Here is an 18,583-nt window from a genome sequence, read left to right as displayed (position 1 = left end):
GTTCTTGGTCCTCGTGCATGATTTGCAACAGGCTTGCATGTAGGAACAACAGATAATTAGGAGATGTAACCGAACATTATTGGGTGAATTGAATACAAAAGTAGGGAGTTATGCTTCAGTGCTCTAGGGCATTAGTGATTCCACATATGGAGTAAAATAATATGACCATTAGAAATAGGAACAGAAGCAGGACAATCAGCCTTTCAGCTGGCCTGCTCATCATTCAATAGGCTGATCCAAAACTCCTTACATCCACTGCCCTGCTCTTTCCCAATATTACTTGATTCCCTTACTCATCAGAAACCTGTCTATCTCAGCGTTGCATATCACAAGGGTTCCACCTCACAGCTCTCTGTGGCAAGGAGTTCTAAAAACTCTCAGCCCTCAGAGAACAAAATTCTTCCTCACTTATCTCACTCCTGGATGAAAGAAAAATGGAGGGTTATAGGCTGTGTAGGAGGGAAGGGTTAGATTGTTCATGGAGTAGGTTTATATAGGTTGGCACAACATTGTGGGCTGAAGGGCCCATTCTGTGCTATACTGTTCTATGTTCTAGATCAGTATTAAATGGGTGCCCGCTTGTTCCTAGCTTATGCCCTGCAGTTCTGGATTAACCCACGAGAAGAAACATTTCCTCAATATCAAAATCTCCAATTTCTGATAACTGGCGTTTGCTGTTTACATCAATGCGAGTGATTTTTCCTGTCAGTCATCTATCTGATATATTAAGTCAGACTTTTTTGCTTGTTTTTACCTTCCCCACTATTTTCAAAGCTTCACGCTTCTTTGTCATTCTCTAAATGACCCATTAACAACTCATTCCCACAGCTACACCAGCCTCAACCTATCACAGATATTCCCTTTCTCCTATCCATCCCTCTCCAACCTTCTGTGCAATTTAGTTTTCATTTTTATTCTCTATTTCCCAAGTCTGTTGAAGGATCTTCAACTTGAGGTGTTAACTCTGGTTCTTTTTCCACAGATGCTGCCTGACCCACTAAGTGCTTTCAACATTTTTTGTTTTTATTTCAGATTTCCAGCATCTGCAGCTTTTTTGATTTTCTAATCTATGTGCATTGGTTTTATTGTGGTTTGGTTGGGTTATATGTTTACACCTGTATCAGTAGAATATAACCAATAATTGAGCTCATAAATGAACCTGACATTCCAAATTTGTATTCTAGAAATGTTGTCTTGTTAAACAGAAATGTTACAAAGTAAACAGTGGGGTTAATATTCTAGAAGGATAAGATTAAATGGGCTGAACCTGCATCATGCTGTTCTACAAGAATTCACAGCAGTTTCCCACAAACATTTCATATCTTTGCTTTTTCTGTCAGCATTGTGACACACTCTTAACATAATCACTGCTGTGTTGTACATTTTATCTCTGAGATCAGGTCAATGTGAGCAAAGGCCTGCTCTATTCATTGACATTATGACCATCTGCATCAAACCAACCAAACCTAACTTGCGTTGCTAACACTATTTAGTAGCAATCAAAATTAACATTGCAATTCACCCTTTGATGATGGGAATAAACATACACCATGGCAAATCACAATGGGATTTTAATCTTTTACTATGATGTCTTTATTGTCATCACAGAGGCAGCATGGTGGGCTAAAATTCAGTCATTTTATTTCTAATTGATTCACATTGACTCATGCTAACTCAATACCAAATTGGTAACAATGTTGTATCAGTATTTAAAGATTACCAGTGAGCATTCATGCTCTTCTATCATCTTCTATCACTCCTCAGCTAACTGAAGGCTTTGTCTGACGTAGGATGCATGACTGATAATAAAGGCAATAGCAAGATTGCAACCAATAAAACTGCAAACACTAAAAACATGAAGTCAGTATAGAAACAAACTGTAAATTCATCTACAGTTCATCTTCATCTACAGTTGTAAAGTTCATGCTTCAGACTTGAGGCCATTTGTCAGTTCTGACAGAGGATCTAAATGTAGGATATTAACCAGAATATTATAAGTTCTTGGCACAACTGGAAACATATTTCTTAAGTGTTGCTTAAAACTGTAGGCTTCTGGACATGAAGAAATTTGTTCTACAAATTAGCTAAAACTGAAGGGTCTTTACATCAACTTTATCACTTCCTAACTTTAAGAAGCATGAATTTACATATCACAGGGATTAAAGTCAAGTGGAAAATGATAAGGGGAGAAGCTTAAGCTCTTGAACCGCTTTTCTCCGTTCCATTAGTAGCATTAATGTTGATTTTAACACTAAGCAGTTCAATGACTTTAAAAAAACTGCCTTTCAAATTCCAAGGAGGTTCCTTACTTTGCATTTTTTTAAAATTTCATGTTATATTTTGTTTTCTCATAGTTTCTTTCAAGAGACTGAAGGAGGCCCTTTGGCCCATTTAATCTATATTGGCTCTCAGAGCATTCTTATCAATCCCACCCCTTGCCGCCTTATTTCTGTGTGACATTTTGCTGTTTCTCATATGCCCATTAATTCCGCCCTGATTTTCCCACCTCCCACCCACACCATAGCAGAAAAATAACCTACCAACCAGAACTTCTTTTTGGGATGTGGGAGGACACCAGAGCACCCAGGGCAAACTTCTGTGATCACAGGGAGAATGTGCAAACTCCACATAGACAGGATCGAAGGTCAGGAGCAAACCTACCTTTGCTGGAGTTGTGAGGCAGTAGCACTACTGATACTGCCTTGATAGTAGCTTGATGAGTATGTCACCACCATCACGGACTGTGTTCCCAAACAGGAAACCATGGATGAACTGGGAGATCCACTCCCTACTGAAGGAGAGGACTGCTGCACACATATCTGGTGATCCTGATCTGTACAAGAAATCGAGGTATGAACTTCGGAAAGCTATCAGGGATGCCAAGAGGCAATACCAACTCAAAATCCCTGACCAGCCGCCAGTTATGGCAGGGTTTACATGCCATAACAGGCTACGAGACAAAGTCGGGCTGCATAGCTAACAACAGCGCATCCCTTCCTGATGAACTTAACGCATTCTGTGCGCGTTTTGAACAAAAGGGAAGTGGATTGTCACCATCCACCCTGACAGCCACCAACGCAGCTGAACCTATGATCACAGTGGAGGACGTAAGATCAGTCTTCCAGAGAGTGAACACGAGGAAAGCACCTGCCCAGATGGTGTCCCGGGCCGCATGCTCAGATCTTGTGCTGATCAGCTGGCAGAAGTATTTTCAGACATATTCAACCTCTCCCTGCTTCAACCTCCTGTTTTAAGAAGACTACTATCATCCCGGTACCAAAGAAAAGCAAGGTAACATGCCTCAATGACTACCGACCAGTGGCTCTGACATCCACCATCATGAAGTGCTTTGAGAGGTTGGTCATGGCACGCATCAACTCCAGCCTCCCAGACAACCTGGACCCATTGCAATTCACCTATCGGCAAAACAGGTCTACAGCGGATGCCATCTCCCTGGCCCTACACTCAGCTCTGGAGCATCTGGACAGTAAAGCCACATATGTTAGACTATTGTTTATTGACTACAGCTCTGCCTTCAATACAATAATTCCAAGCAGGTTTGTCACCAAACTCCGAGACCTAGGACTCAACACCTCCGTCTGTAACTGGATCCTTGACTTTCTAACAAATAGACCACAATCAGTGAGGATAGGCAGCAATACCTCCAGCACGATTATTCTCAACACTGGTGCCCCACAAGGCTGCGTCCTCAGTCCTCTATGCTTCTCCCCATACACTCACGACCGTATGGCCCGATTCTGCTCTAACTCCATCTACAAGTTTGCAGATGATACCACTGTTGTAGGCCATATCTCAAACAGCAATGAGTCGGAGTACAGGAAGGAGATAGAGAGCTTAGTGGAATGGTGTCATGACAATAACCTTTCCCTCAATGTCAACGAAACAAAAGAGCTGGTCATTGACTTCAGGAAAGGGGGCGGTGTACATGCACCTGTCTGCATCAATGGTGCTGAGGTTGAGAGGGTTGAGAGCTTCAAGTTCCTGGGGCTGAACATCACCAACAGCCTGTCCTGGTCAAATCACGTAGATGCCATGGCCAAGAAAGCTCACCAGCGCCTCTACGTCTTCAGGAGTCTAAAGAAATTTGGCTTGTCCCCTTTGACACTCACCAACTTTTACCGATACACCATAGAAAGCATCCTATCTGGATGTATCACAGCTTGGTATGGCAACTGCTCTGCCCAAGACCGCAAGAAGCTGCAGAGAGTTGTGGACACAGCCCAGCGCATCACAGACACCAGCCTCCCCTCCTTGGACTCTATCTTTACCTCTCGTTGTCTTGGTGAAGCAGCCAGCATAATCAAAGACCCCACCCACCCAGGACATTCTCTCTTCTCCCCTCTTCCATTGGGTAGAAGATACAGGTGCCTGAGGCCATGTACCACCAGACTTAAGGACAGCTTCTACTCCACTGTGATAAGACTATTGAACGGTTCCTTTATACAATGAGATGGACTATGACCTCATGTCACTTGTTGTGAGTTTGCACCTTATTGCACTGCACTTTCTCTGTAGCTGTGACACTTTACTCTACTGTTACTGTTTTTACCTGTACTACATCAATGCACTTTGTACTAACTCAATGTAACTGCACTGTGTAATGAATTGACCTGTACGATCGGTTTGTAAGACAAGCTTTTCACTGTACCTCAGTACAAGTGACAATAATAAACCAATACCAATACCAATACTGCTGAGCCACTGTGGCATCCAGACAAAGCTGTAGGTAAAGGTAATATGTCCATCCTTGCCTTCTGATGTCTGCTATAGCTTTAAAGATTGGGGCAGAAAATTCTGATAATAAAACTGGAGGGCTTCAGTTATAAGGAGAGATTGGATAGGCACGAACCATTTACTCCAGAGCAACGAAGGCTGAGAAGTGACAGCATAGAGGTATATAAAATTATGAGAGGTATAGATAAGGAAGATAGCCAGAACCTGTTTCCCATAATCTGATTCCCATCTGCTTCTGTGGAGCCAGAAGGAGTGGGCAATGTCCTAAATGAGTACTACACTTTGGTATTCAACAAGGAGAAGGACATGGATGATGGTGAGATCAGAGAGGGGTATGTTGATATTCCAGGACATGTCAATACTAAGAAAGAAGAGATGTTTGGTGTCTTGAAAAACATTAAGGTGGATGTTCCCAGTGCCTGATGGAATCTATACCAGGATACTGAGGGAAGCAAGGAAGGACATGGCTGATGCCTTGATCTTCATATCCTCTTTAGCCACAGGCAAGGTCCCAGAAGATTGGAGAATAGGTAACGTTCTTCTTTGTTTAAGAAGGGCAACAGGGAAAAAAACAGGATATTATAGGCTGGTGAGTCTTTACATTAGTGATAGGGAGATTATTGGAAGACTTTGGAAATTTACTCACATTTGGAAAAGGATGGACGTATTTGGGTTAGTCATCATGGGGTGTTGTGGGAGAGGTCATGACTCACAAACTTGAGTGAGTTTTTTGAGGAGCATATGAAGATGATTTATGTGGGTAGGGCAGTAAGTATTTTCTACGTGGACTTTAGTAAAGCATTTGACATGGTCCCTCATGGTAGTTGGTAATGACTTGGATGAAAATGTAAGCAGTCTTTGGAGGCATGATAGGGTAGATATCAAGATGTTTCCACTAGTGGGAGAACTTTGAATGAGGGAACACAGTTACAAGATTAGAGACGGTCACTTAAAATTGAGGTGCATAGGAACTTCTGTGCACAGAGGGTGGTGAATCTCTGGAGTTCTCCATCCCAGAGGCTTGTGAGAGCAAGATTATTGGAGGTAGTTAAAGAGGAGATAGATAATTTTTGAAAGATCAGGGCATTGAAGGCCATAGGGAATTGGGAGTTGAGCCTTTGAGCTGATCAGCTATATCATATTGAATGCCAGGGCAGGCTTGAAGGGCTGAGGGGTCTATTCCTGCTCCTATTTTCTTATGTTTCTATGTTCATATGCTTCTGTTCAGTTGTGGTGACTGCCACAATGAAGCCACAATTCTAAGTGATGTTAATCTTATACACCACAGTACAGTTACAAGAAGAACCCAATGAGGAATTATGGACTCTGCACACAATTGTCAATCAAGCCCATCTCCTTTGAGCCATTGCTTAAAACTATAATGTCTAAATACGCAAGTCCAAATTGTAACTGCCTGTCCACTCCCTTCTGGAAGTCAGTGAGAAGGTCACTGTAGCTGCTTGAAAATTTCTGGTTTATTTCCAAAATAGACCATCATGGTGAAATCGGGTTTTCTCCTTGTGCTTGCAACAAACTGTGACATTTTGAAATTTGATACCTGCTGCACAGTGAACAAATAGCTGATGCTGACTTTTGTAGAAATAATAGATATATATGTTATCAGCCAACTCTGCCCCTATTCTAATTAAGAAAGCATAAAGGAATACGGTAACTCTTAGAATTTATCTCTGCTAGAATATGTAACTCTGAAAAGATTTCTCCTGGTTTCCTACCAAATGTAGATATTCCTCAGATTTTTCTCTCTATGGGAGGCTCACATCCATTTGCTGCTGAACAGTGAGGAGCTATGGAAGGGCTGTAGGTGAATTACAAGAGGTTCTCAGCTTACCCACCATAACCTCAGCAGAAGATCTGCAAGGAACCTATAAATGTATGTGCTGTTCTTCTGGGGTTTGCACTCTTCATCCTGAGTTGATGCAGATAAGGGAGATGACCTCTGTGGAAATCCATTCTCATGGACCCAATTTAAGTTGCACCTGAAATAACCTACCACCCCCAGAAACAATTAGAAAAAAAAATCAGTTCCAGCTCAAAATCATAAACAAAGACTAGTTCAAAATGGATGCCTTTCTTTTCTTTCCTGGCAGGTATTTCCTTGCTTATGAATCCATTAAATAAGGACAACAGCAATATGAATGCTATATGCATTGTAAAGTCTATGTAGGATTTAGTGGCCCATCCAATATTTAAGTCCAAGACCCACAGTGAGAAAGCAATAGACCCACAGGAAATTACCTCAGAGAGAAACAATTTATAATGTTGGCTTCAGAGTGACTTATTGAAAGTCAGACTTATATTTGTACTCGGTTGACTTCAATTCCACACTCTACCTCAAAGGCCTGGAGATGCTATCGTTGAGTATATTCAAGGCTAAGAGCAATAGATTTTTGAACATGAAGGAACTCGGAGAATCTGGGGATCAGATGGCAAAGTAGAATTGAAACAGGTTATCAGCCATTACCTTATTGAATGGTGGAGAAGGTCAGAAAGCCACACAATCTCCTTCTTTTATACATTATGTTTTAAGCCCACAAAAAAATGTGAAGTGCTGCTTCCTAGGTATTCCAAGGAACTGGAATATAAATAAAATGTTAAAAGCAAAAAGACATGTGCTCCTATACTCCTCCCAGCTCCAGATAAATTTTCCAAGAAATGCACTTTTGTTGGTTTTGTATATGGATGTCATCCTGAAATCTGAGTGGTCTGAAAAGTGCCTTGAAGCATAGAAGAAACACAGGAAGTACCTGCTTTATCCATGGATACACAAGGATGGTTTTCGGGTCCCAGTAATACTGTTTTAATTAAAAGAAGTCTCACATTATTTTCAGACAGGGGTGCAGTCCACCCATTTTGAAGCCCGGTTAAGGCAGCCAACAGCTGAAGGATGTCCTGTTAATTTTCTCTTGCAGACTTTCCTGAATTTCAGCATGAGTGAGGGAGAGAAAAACTACAATATGCATTTGTTTCACAACCATGGCACGTCACAAAGACAATCTTGAAATTAAACATCAAGCTGGTTTGTACTTTTCACATGATCAATTTGTTGCAATTATTACCTCATATTCTATAAACAGCTAAAACTTTTGCCAGGTTTTAGTGACTAAGTACAATTAGTTCCATACTTTCTGCCATCACATACAAAATATTTTAAAAGACACATTGTTGGTTTTGGATAATACAGAAAGCTAAATGTCAAATCCATGACAGGGTTTCTGAGTAAAGTGAAGCACAACATGAGTTACACCATGTGAGAGAACCATCATATATAAGCAGAAGCAATTCTGCAAAAGCGGTATTATTCATTATTTTCACAGGAACTGAGTAAACAAGTCAGCTGCATTTTACTGGCAGTGATAATCTGGCATTGTTTCTTTAGAGCCTGCCACTTAAAGAGATTATAATAAAATCACTGAGAAACTGGAGAAGTGCCTGTTTGGAAACAGTATCTGATTTTTTTTAAGTCTTGCATCCACACTGATATCTAAGCTCCCAATGAAAGTTCTGGGAGCATGGGCTACCATCAAGGGTCAGATGGTGCTTGAGGTTTTCTCAGTGTACATGAAGACAGCAGTCTTCAATAATGTTAATATTATGGGCTGGTTTGAAACCAATCCTACAAATTAAATGTTAAGGGTATGGGAGTGTAAGTGCAGAAGATGTAAACACCATAGAACAACCAATGAACAAGAAGGCTTAAAGATATCAGGTATTCATTTCAAATTTGCAGAGAGTAGACGTCTTCTCCCATTCCTAGTTGTTGACAACAGAAGTGGTGGGGGGTGGGGGGCAGATACATTAGGGACATTTAAGAGACTCTTAGATAAACACATGTGAATGATAGAAAAATAGGGGGTTATGTGGGAGGGAAGGGTTAGATAGATCTTAGAGCAGGATAAAATGTCAGCACAACATTGTGGGCCAAAGGGCCTGTACTGTGCTGTAGTGTTCTATGTTCTAAGACAACCTCTAGCAATTTCATATCATTAAAAATGATCAGGATGTGTTGATTGCCACTGAGAACTCCTTTTGCACCACCTGAGCCATCACTGGCAGCCCTTGCTCCCAAACCTTCCTAAATCTCAGTGGTAACATAAGATGAAAAGAAAATCAGATTCTGTTTGCAAACAGGCACTTCTCCAATTTCTCTGTGATTTTATTATAACGTTTAACATTTCCATAAGGAACTGAGGTGAAAAAAAAACTGAGACAAAATCAAAGCTCATAGGTCATCACGAAATAAGCGGTGAAACATCAATGATGGGATGATTGGAAGAAAACAAATTTGGAAGCTGAATGGAAAGTTGCTAATTTGTTGAAAAGAACAAATAATTGACCACCTAAATGTGATGATGTGTCTGGGGACCCAGAAAATGAGTTTGATAGAATACATAAATGAATGAAAGAGCAGCAGGGTGAAACTTAATACACACATTATTGAACAGACATTGTTGCAAGTAAAATAGCATATTCTACATGTAAGCACAGCAAAGAGAGAAGTTAAGGAGAGCAAGGAGTGCTGTTTGGCTGATTGCCCAACATTATTATCTGCTCATGCTTAAAACACACAGGATTAGGAATTCTTCTGTGCATAAAAATGGAGACTCTGCCAGTTTGTACAAGGCCAGCTGGCTATGATTTTATACCATGGATGAAGCCTGGGGTGTGGTAGACCTGTATAATGGGGCAGAACAGTGGTGCAGCTACTACAGCTGTTGCCTCACAGCTCCAGTGACATGGGCTTACTCTGGTGCTGTCTGTGTGGAGTTTGCACATTCTTCCTGTGACTGCATGGGTTTCCTCCAGGTGCTCTGCTTTCCTCCCACATCCCAAGACACGTGGCCACTGCAAATTCCCCATAGTGTGCGCGGGTGAGTGGTAGAATCTGACGAAAGTTGATGGAAATATGGGGAGAAGAAACTAGGATTAATATACTATTTCTGTAAATGAGTGCTTGATTGTCAGCATGGAATCAGTCTGTTTCCATGCAGTATGGCTCTATGGCTCTAAGTGCATGGTGCACAAAGTCCTTTCTTCTATAGTTTCCCTCCTTTGCAGAGATAACAGATTATGAAGGAAGTATGCTAAGGACTAGCCTGGAATTGGGTTGAGGTGATGATCAGTGGGGTAGATTGAGAGGTTAGAGAAAGGTTTTCAGATTGGATTGAGAATTGGATGGGGTGAGAGGGGAGAGGATCCCAGGGAGTGGGTCCTTTGGAGAGGACTCCACACTGGTTCAGTGGAAATGATTGCAGTTGTGGTGGATGTAAAGGAGATGATTGGTGCTGCCATGGAAATGATATCTCAGGGCTGAGGAGACAATTAGGGCAGCCTAAAGATCTTGACAGGGAAGATGGGCATGATAATTGACAGTAAAAATTAGAGAAGGTACCTCTTTGGAGGAAGATAAGTATTCCTGACTGAGTTGAGAGTGACTTGGGAAGAATTCGACCTGATAACTGATCCTGAGCAGTCCAGATGAAAGGTCTCGACCCAAAAGGTCGATGGTCCATTTCTTTCCACAGATGTTGCCTGACCCACTAAGTTCACCCAGCGGATTGTTTTTTGCTGTGGGCATTAAACTTGCTTCAATGTTCAAGGAATGCACCATTCACAGACTTCATATGCAAAGAATAATTTCCATATCTGAGCACCTGGATTGAAAATCCAGAACTGCTCCACAGCAACACAAAGTAACTGATCACATTTAGCAATAAGATTTGTTAAAAATTCTTATCACTTAGCACTTAAAAGAATTTTGCTTGAGACAATCGATTTTCTGGACCAGGTACCTTAAATCACAGAGGAAGAAATTGGAGAATGCAAAACAATTTCTTTAAGCAATGCTAATCACACTTTTTTTAAATTGAGCAGAGAATAACAGGGAGTCATTTCATGAGTCCCACGCACCAGCTGAAACCAACTTGTGCTGATTGAAGACATGCCTGAGGCTCTTAAAGAGGACATGCCCACAGCCAGCAGCCACTTCATGATGTCACTGCATAGCCTGGGGAGCATTCAGAGTAGCCATGGTGAGCAAAATCCTTGGAAAAGGAGGATACTAGGTGAGAAATCCCTAACGCTTGGGGGCCTAAAAATCCCTCTAGGTCCCAATGAAACTCCATTGTGAGAAGGTTGCCGGAGATTTGGATGCCTAGAATGATGCAGTTTAGCAAGAAGTCTTAAAGACTCACAGATATGTTTAGAGCCAGTGAACACATCACCAAAGCCCATCTACCAACAACTAGTGCAGCTCACACACTGCTCCATGGTCCACTCTTCCAATAGTCAGTTACAGCTACGGTTACTTGTCCTAACACTCAAATGTCCCAAAACACATACACATACTTATCAGTGCTCTAGCCCCCACACATCTCAGATCTACAGACATTTCCAGCTATTCATACATGGCAGGCACATCACACGGATGTGATATCATCTTTGCAGGAGAAGGTGGGAAAGACCTGTTCACCAAGCAACAGTCAGGTGAAGTTGAGGAGTGGGGCTTGCTACTAGGGGTCGGGGGCTCCCCACAAATTAACATAAAAATCACAGAATTTAAAGACATGCTCATATCTGAGCATTTTTCTCACATTCAGCGTTGCTGTCAACCCACAAGCTATTCTTGAATCACATGGATGGATGGGCATTTCCAATTTTTGGTTTCAGTTCTCTCCAACAGCTCTGACCTGCATTTCACAGCTTTTACGTATACCTCTAGTTTTTTTTCTCTCTCTAACTTCCCTTATCAGTCTATCAACCATATGACCTTGGAAATAGTGCATCTCCAGGGAAACCTAGTCCCACCCTATCAGTGGTATTTCTTTTGACTATCCGTCCCTCCCCCATCCTCTCTTCAACTTAAAACTTACTTGTTCCCTTGGTTTTAAAGATCTGAAGGAAGAACTTTGATCTAAAACGTTAACTCTGCTTCTCTTTCCATAAGTGCTGCCTGACCTGCTGAGAGTCTCCAGCATTTCCTGTTTTCCTTTCAGATTTCCAACATCTGTAGTTCTTTGATTTTCAATTACTGCCTGGAACAATCCAGAAATAAAAATTCCATGGTCAATGCGACCTTTCTGCCACAAGCAGAGCACTTCAGGCATGAGTGCATGACTGGAGCTCTGTCTGTTGCAGGTGGTAGATATCACAGAACAACTGGATTGAAAATCTTAGACTCCAACAAGATTGCTCATGGACATATGGAATTAGTAGCATTACTTCGCCCAGCTGGATCCAATAATTCCTTAAAAACGGTAGACACGATTAAATTCCTAGCCCCAATTTTAATCAAACCCCTGTGAGTTTGAAAAAGTATACAAAGAATTCTCGAGAAACAAAGGACTGCAGATGCTGGAACTCAGCAGGCCAGGCAGTATCCATGGAGAAAAGCAGGCCGTCAACATTTTGGGTCAGGACCCTTCTTCAGGACTGAAGAGAGGAGAAGGGGAAGCCCAATATATAGAAGGGAAAAGCAGAGCAGTGATAGGTGAACAAAAGAGGGGAGGTGGGGTGGGCATAAGGTGGTGATAGGTAGATGCAGATGAGAGATAGTGACAAGCAGGTGCAGGGGAGGAGGGGAGAGTCCAGTACATAGGAGGCAATTCTCCATTAATTTGGGTACAGTGTCATTTCCTTGGTACATTGTTCTTTAATTGCATTTCATGTTTTTGCCCACATAAGAACCAATTTAATTTTTGGAGACTTTTTGAAGACAAGCAAATAGGACCAATCAGGGGAAGCTCTCACTGAGTTTCCCCTGATTGCATCCTGAAGGCATAGCTACTTTTGTGCTTCTAATATGAGATTTTTCATATGGACACAAAAGATTCTTTAAACTTGGGCAGAAACTTCTAAGAAACTCTGATCTGATAGGCAGTCTTTCTTTGTTCCCTCTACAATATTTGTCTCAATATTTTTGCCTATTCAGCAAATTCACAATGAATACTGCTTATTTGCATTTCTCTCTTTTGCTCCATTTAAGCTGAAAATGTGTCATCATATTTGGTCTTTTTTACTCTCCTTTCCAATAAATGAGTCTTAGCTTGTTTTATAAAACCGTCAATACTTTTGAAAATATCTTTCTGTTCAGTTTTTAAACAGTCATTGAGTCAGAGTATACAGCTCATAAACAGACCCTTCATCCCGTTGAATCCACACTGACCATCAGGCAACCATTTACATCCAATCCTAGACTAATTCCATTCTACTCTCCTCACATTCCCATCAACTACACACCCCAGTTTCTACCACTCACCTACACATGAGGGGCAATTTACAGTGGACAGTTTAACTTACCAACCTGCATATCCTTGGGATGTGGGAAGAACCCAGAGCATCAGGAGGAAATCCACACAGTCACAAGGAGAACAGGGAAGAAATCTGCATAGGATTGAACCCTAGTTGCTGGAGCTATGAGGCACCCACTGCTGTGCCTCTGTGCCAAAGATAGCCCGGGTTTTCTGGTAAAGTCATCAGGGACATTACAATTACCCCTCCCATTGCCCATCCAAAATGAAAAGCTACACTGTTCCTTTTGTTTCCCAGTAACTCCTTCCCATATATCAATGTTGTTTTTAAGGGTGGCTGTGCAAACTTCTCCATATTTATCTATTTATGCTCTCATCAATGATTATTACAATAATGGATCCAAATTTATAATCAAATGCCCTTGAACCATAAAGTAATTTATTGTCCTTGGTCTGGCAGACACTTTGAATGAATGGGCAATGAATGAATTTCAAACTGTTTTCTTTTTCTACTTTTCATTTTACCTCGTTTAAGTCATTTATTTATATTTTCTTTGCTAATGTCCATTAAATTTATCTCCATCAACAAATAAAAACAATATATTTATAAAACACATAACAACATTAATTAAAGCTTATTATTTTCTTGCATTCTCCTGAATATCTCCTGCATCATCTACTTTGAACCTTGTTGTTGGTCATTAATCATTCCATGAGACAAAAGGGAAGCAAAATCAGATCACAATAATGAAGAATATCATTAATTAAGAACTTTTAAAAGGTATGCTTTACTACAAAAACAAATGACGATAATGTTGCACTCTCAAGAGCCTGAACAGAAATATAAAATTCAATTTGTGTTGTGTCTAGAAACCTATAACATGATTGGAGGCTTCAGTTAAGGTACAGGAGCAGCAATTCACTGGGAGGCTGATGCTTAAGCTGTATCTGATAAACCGTTGAAATGGATATGTTGTTTTCTCAGAGGCACAGTCATCGCTTCATAAAAAATAAATTATCATCATTAAAGGCCCTCAGTTCTGGGCAGGGTGATTGCTTTAATTCTGTTTCTCAACTACATCAATGTTGAATCTGTCATAGGAGATGTTATTGCCTTTGTCACTAATCTTGTGCATAGAGTTTAACAGGCAATAACCAAGTCATTACCAGCAGATGGAATTAAACAGAAGGTATACAAGTGGTGGATTATCTTAGATCTGACTCAATAAGAGTGATGAAGGCCACAAATGGCCCATTCAACTCAGCTCTAGAAATGTTGTAATTAACCTTCATTTACAAACTTTCAGCACCCTTTCTTCTGATTTGGGGCAATGAGGAGAAGTTGGCCAACAAAACAGACAGAGAAGTAGAAATGCTTAGGAAACCTTAGTTCTGTATGTTACCATTGGTTCTATCAAACTTACAATAAATTTCCAAAATAATAATAAGAAAATATCAAACAATAAAATTTGACAAATATGCTTAATCCTTCCACAGATCATATTCCGTATTTCCTTATGAAATAGAAGGAGGCTGTTTCAGCCCATTAAGTCTATGCCATCAATCTTAATCCTTTGATTCTCCCTGGTACCTATTCTCTGCACATTCCTATCATCTATGTCCAGATTCTACCACTCACCTTCACACCATAGGCAATTTACAGTCAATTAACCAACCAACCCACATGTCTTTGAGATGTGGGAAGAAACAGAAACACCTGGGAGAAACCCATATGATCACTGGGAGAACGTGTAAACTCCACACAGACAACAGCAGAGGTCAGCATCAATTGAATGAGAGTCATTCAGAGCAGGACCTAGCCATCAAGCCCAACTCCACGTTCAAAGCAGGTACATTTGTTGCCACACTCAATATTCTTCATCAGTCTGCAAGAATATCTGCGAAAAGCCTTGTCTACTCATTGACCCTTTCCATTATTTAACATTATGTCTCTTGTGTACAGGAGAAAGTTAGCCATGACTCTACTGCTATGATGCTAATCCTGTCCAATCACTTCCCTGTGGTCTCAGAGCTACAATGGCTCCAATTTAAAATTTTCATTCTCTTTTTTGAAGTTCACACAAAGCCTTTAACCCATTCTACAACCCATCCACCCATCATCAATCACCCCACCCCCACCTTCCCCATAACAAATCCAATTTCCGTAATCTTCAAATATTACTGAATTTTTCCAATTTTGGCTTTTTTGTGCATCCTTGAATCTCTTTGCACCCTCTTCAGCCACCCTAAGCTCTGCAGTAATTTTCCTATATCTTTCTGCCCTTTTACTTCTTTTAATAAGATTTGTAAAATTTTATTACTCCAGTTCATATATCGTTTGGTGTCAAATTTTGTGTGGTAACATTCCCGTATGTTCCTAAGAACATTTTAAATGCAACCATTTGTTGTGAATGAACCACAATGAAAAGTCTCTGAGTTGCTTGGTATAATTTTACCAAGTTACTCCATACTCACAACAAACAACAGTAAACTTCAGGACTGACCCAAAATGTTGACTGCCTGCTTTTCTCCACGGATACTGCCTGGCCTGCTGAGTTCCTTCAGCATCATCGCGTTTTTCATCTAGATTCCAGCATCTGCAGTCCTTTGTTTCTCCAACATTAAACTGACACATTTACCCTTGTTAGTTAACTAAAGCCCATTGGTAAATGCCCCAAATATTAATATGAACTGCAACAGTAATTTGAGTCAGACCAGCTATTCCAAAATCTGATGTTACTTTTCCTTCCATTGCAATAGGCTAACTTAGAATTACTAAAAGTAACTCATAATTCAATTTGTAAATGGAAATTGAAATTACTCCATGTCTAGATGACTGCAGCACCAATAACTCTAAAGAATCTCAACACCAGCCAGGACAAAATAACCTGCTTGATTAGTATCCTATCAATCACCTTATAAACATTTATTCCCTCCCTCACCAGCAAACAGTGGCCAAAGAGTGCACCATCTACAAAATGCATGTTATCCTGACTTGGAATACATCTTCATTCATCATCATCGCTAGCTCTAAATCCTAGAACTCATTTCCCAACAACATGGTGGGATTACCTTCACCAGAAGGAATGCAGTGGTTCAAGAAGATGGCTTACCACCCCTTTATTAAGGACAATTAGGGATGGACAATAAATGTTAGCCTTGCCAGCAACACCCAGATGCTGAAATGAATTGAAAGAAAGGATACCATCAAATTGCTGAGCAGGACAATGAGGAGGTCTGAAACAAATTACAAGAGAACATTAAAATGGCAAACCAAGCACCAGGGCTTATATTTGGAGGGATAAAACTGAAAAGGAGAGAAATAATGCTAAACCTGTTTCAAATCTTCATGAGACCATGTACCATGTACAGTTTCTGGATGCTGTATTATCAAAAGGAAATAGAGGGAACGTACAGAGATATACAAGGCAAAACTAAAAATCCAACAGTATGCACCTCTCCCCTCTTACCCCCTTTTTTCCCTTCCCCTCCTTTGTTTTCCAGCATTCCTGTGGCCCCCTCACCCTTTCTCTTCCCCTCCCCTGCCCTCATGACCTGCCCACCTATTCCCACTTCCTTCCCTTTATCCTATGGTCTACTGTCCTCTCCCACCAGATTCCTTCTTCAGCCCTTTGCCTCTTCTACCTATCACTTCTCAGCTTCTTACATCACTCCTTTTCATCCCCCTCCCCCACCTACCTTCCCCCTCTCACCTGGATTCACCTATCACTTGCCAGCTTGCGCTCCTCCCCCTCCCCCGACCTTTTTATTCTGGCTTCTGCCCTTTTCCTTTCCAGTCCTGATGAAGGGTCTCGACCCAAAATGTCAACTGTTTATTTCCCTCCATAGATGCTGACCTGCTGAGTTCCCCCAGCATTTTGTGTGTGTTGCTCCAGATTCCAGCATCTGCACTTTCTTCTGCAACAGTATGCATGTCAGCAACAGAACAGACTGTGTCTCTCTTCCCCTGAGAAATGATAGCTGAGGTATGATTTAATTGAGAGCTTTAAAATGATGAAAGGTTTTAATAGAATGGAAGCAGAGAGAATGTTTCCTCTAGTGTTTAAAACGGGAAGGGATAAAGCAAGTAATTACAGGCCAACTAGTGCTGGGCAGATTAGTGGAATTCATTCTGATGGGCAGAATAAACCTTCATATAGTAAGGCACGCATCAACAGAGACACTCAGTATGGATTTGTGAAGGGAAGATAGTGTCCGACTACCTTGATTCGATAACTTAAGGAGGTAATAAAGAAAGTCAATGAAGATAGTGATGTAAGTTATAGGGATATTAACAAGGCTTTTGAAAAGGTCTCACAAGGCAGGCTGATCTTAAAAGTAAAGGCCCATGGAATCCAAGGGAGAGTGACAAATTGGATCCAAAAATGGCTCAGTATCAAAACAGAAATGGTAATGGTTAGTGGGTTGTTTTCTGACTGGTATGCCCCTACTAGTAGAGTTCAAAAGGGCTGTATTTGGTCCCTCGCTTTTATTTTAATACATATTAATGACATAGACCTAATTGTGGTGGACATGCTAGAGAAATTTGCAGATGTTACTAAAATGGGCCCCGTGGTTTCCATGAGGAGGAAAGTTTTAGTCTGCAAGACTTAGATGGTCTAGTTGATTGGGCAAAAAATGATGAATGGAATTTAATCCAGAGAAATGTGAAGTAAAGTATTTGGAGAGGTGTTCCAAGGCAAGGGAATATACAATAAAATGACTTAATAGAAATTTTTAAAGTGATGAGAAATAGAGGGGCCTTGGAATGCATCTGCATGGACATTTAAAGGTAGAAGACAGCTCAATAGTAATGAGAATATGCAACTCACTAGCACAGGCGGTATTGGAAGTCAATAGTATGGATGCATTTAAAAGGAGGTTGAACAAGTATATGAGAGAGAAAGGAATGGAAGGTTAAGCTGATTTAGCTGAGGAAAGACGAGAGAGGATGGAATGGAAGATAAAGAATAGTATGGGTTAATTGGCCAGAATAGCCATTTACATGTCCTATGTATTCCTATATTATCAAAAATATCCACTGTGTGCTGAATTGATCCACAATCATGGTGGCTCATGACTTCTTCACTGGAAGACCTCTATCCATTTGTCTGTATTAAATTAAACAGTATGATAAAGAAATAAGCTATTCCAAAATACTTTTTCTCAGCTCACCGTCTTTCTGTTACAAGGGAGCTTCTTGCTGATTATCTCCTCCTTCATACCTCCATGCCCGATTACCTCTTATCTCAAGGCTATTGCCAGCTGGTTCACTTCCTAAATGTAAAGCTTGAATGCCAAAAGAGTTGCTGGCTGTCACAACTCATGTTCGCTGTTATCAAGAAGTTTCACAACTTTATCATTGTATAAATAAGCAGTTACATCCTTCAGGAATGCTTCCTGTTCAAGATGTTGGGCAATACACTTTCATTTGGCACCACAATCCAAATACATAACATTCAAAGTCAATGTTGCAAAATGAAGCTTTGAACAAGCAAGGCTTTGTCCCAATTTTCATAACACTGAGAGCATATTTTTAAAGTAAAATTCTGAATAACAAA

General features: G+C 40.7%; 1 long non-coding RNA gene across 1 annotated transcript in view; it reads right to left on the bottom strand.

Annotated features, from left to right (window-relative positions):
- Window positions 1-18,282, bottom strand: part of LOC127585489 (uncharacterized) — a 125,186-nt gene extending 106,904 nt beyond the window's left edge. Inside the window, exon 1 of the long non-coding RNA XR_007958513.1 lies at window positions 18,198-18,282. This is a non-coding gene — a long non-coding RNA (uncharacterized LOC127585489). The remainder of the gene's footprint in view (window positions 1-18,197) is intronic.
- Window positions 18,283-18,583: the final 301 nt, after the last annotated feature.

This window comes from Pristis pectinata, chromosome 2 (assembly GCF_009764475.1).
Source record: "Pristis pectinata isolate sPriPec2 chromosome 2, sPriPec2.1.pri, whole genome shotgun sequence".
Classification (NCBI taxonomy): Eukaryota; Metazoa; Chordata; class Chondrichthyes; order Rhinopristiformes; family Pristidae; genus Pristis; species Pristis pectinata.
The sequence above is the reverse complement of the archived record's forward strand: the minus strand, read 5'-3'. Positions and strand labels throughout refer to the sequence as shown.